Source organism: Lytechinus variegatus, chromosome 15 (assembly GCF_018143015.1).
Source record: "Lytechinus variegatus isolate NC3 chromosome 15, Lvar_3.0, whole genome shotgun sequence".
In the NCBI taxonomy this organism is placed as follows: Eukaryota; Metazoa; Echinodermata; class Echinoidea; order Temnopleuroida; family Toxopneustidae; genus Lytechinus; species Lytechinus variegatus.
The window spans coordinates 20,719,881-20,721,741 of record NC_054754.1 but is presented as its reverse complement, the minus strand read 5'-3'; the positions used below and the strand labels follow the sequence as shown (position 1 = coordinate 20,721,741).

Here is a 1,861-nt window from a genome sequence, read left to right as displayed (position 1 = left end):
CGAGAGGATTGTGTTGTTACATATTAAAATATTTAACATCACCAAATTTAAGGTGGGATCTTTCCGAAACACTGGAGACACCGATTTTGCCAATACTTAATACACAAAAATCAATACAAATGAATGGTGTTCGATCTCCTAAAATGTAAAATACAACGATCTTCAATGCGGAACAATTAAATATACATGTTTACTCTAAAATAATAAAACATAATATCTATACCAAACGAATGACGAATAACAAACGAAATTTTATCGAACAAAATTGATCTTGCTATACAAAAATGTATGTGGCCAAACCAGTTTAACACCACATGAATACATATTAGGCTTTCGATTGACTTGATTTCAATACAACATTATACGTGGAACATTCAGACCATGTCGAAACTCCATGTTGAATCATTAATAATCTAAGTAACTCTTATGACGACCGTCAGATTACAATATTGACGCATGTGCAATCTCCGTGATTGGTGCGAGAGGCTGGATGGGTATAGTCGTGAGAAATTCGCTTACAGCTACAGGCTGACTAAAATCCCTCTGATCCAAACTGTCAGCTGGAGATATAAAAAAAAAACAAATAAATCCTATAGGAATACAAATGAGTTCGTGCCAGCGAAGAAAAATAGTCCAACATTAAAAATTAAGTAATTTAAGAACACAACATGGACAAAGCAAAACGGGTGGATATCATTCCATTTTGTAAGCTTTCATGACAGCGCCGCGGATACTGCGGTAGTACCTCAACATGCCAGCCTCGTTGAAGTGGAACCCGTCGTGCGAGAAAAGCTTGTTGTGGTTGAGCGCGAAAGAGCGATGACGCCAAAAATGCACGTTCGGTAGACTTTCGAGAAACTTCGCGAGCAGTCGGTTCGTTTCGTGCACGTTCACGTTGAAGTTCGGCTTCCAGAGCGGCACGAACAGGCGCGGGATGATGCTGCACACAAGCACGTGGCGAACGCCGGGAATGCGCGCGATGCGGAGCGCGAGATCGACGATTGCAAGGACTGTGGATTCGGTGGTCGCGCCGCCGTCGCACAGGTCGTTGGATCCGAGATCGAGGACCACGGCGTCTGGCGAGAGTTCCCAAACGAGATCCAGCTGCGAAGACGCAGAGAAGACATTGCCCGGTTGGTCGTGCCCGACATCGACAAGGAAAGAGAGTACGGCGGATTTCTCCAGCGCGAGGTTAATTCGAGAGGGATCGCATGAAATGAAATCGTTCAGGCGACTTATATAGCTATGGCCAAGAACAAGGACGACCGGCGGCTCTTGCTCGGATTCGGATGAGCTAAGACATGTACTTGATACGCTCGATAAACTCGACATAATGAACAAAAATCGTTAAAAAATAGTCAACAACTTAAAATAAAAATCATTAAAAGGCAATTAAAAAATATAAGTGTGATACTATGTATACAATACCGAGCCCGCCAGACCCAGCTGCTTCAAGATGATGTTAGAGCTGAAACGGCAGAAAAAGTGGACTGGCGTACCCCTTTCTCCTCACGGTTCAAATTGCGTCTGAATCACAGAAAGCTAGATTCCTGTCCTAACCGAACTTCCCACGCTACCTTCAGAGTTTGAGCCGAGACCATTGGTCTAGAACCATGGCCAATAGCCGAACGCCTCCAAACACTCTCGAGAAACATCAATTGTTGTTCAAATCAAGGGGAAGGGGCAGTTCATTGTCAAATTCGCGTAATGGGGGCAATTAGTGCCACCTGACTCCACCCCTCTCTGAAAATGAAAAGAAAAGAAGAGCGGACGAAGATCCGGGAGCTTAGATTAAGCTCTTGACGCGAAGCTCTTTGTTACTTGATCATATCCTTGATCGGAACGCCTTGTTCAGTGTTTA

At 43.9% G+C, this 1,861-nt stretch overlaps 1 long non-coding RNA gene across 1 annotated transcript; it reads right to left on the bottom strand.

The window, feature by feature from the left end:
• Nucleotides 1-463: 463 nt before the first annotated feature.
• Nucleotides 464-1,554, bottom strand: LOC121428959. Its single transcript, XR_005971859.1, has 2 exons — nt 1,429-1,554; nt 464-560 (listed from the first exon to the last, which is right to left on the bottom strand). It is a non-coding gene; the product is annotated as an uncharacterized LOC121428959 (long non-coding RNA).
• Nucleotides 1,555-1,861: the final 307 nt, after the last annotated feature.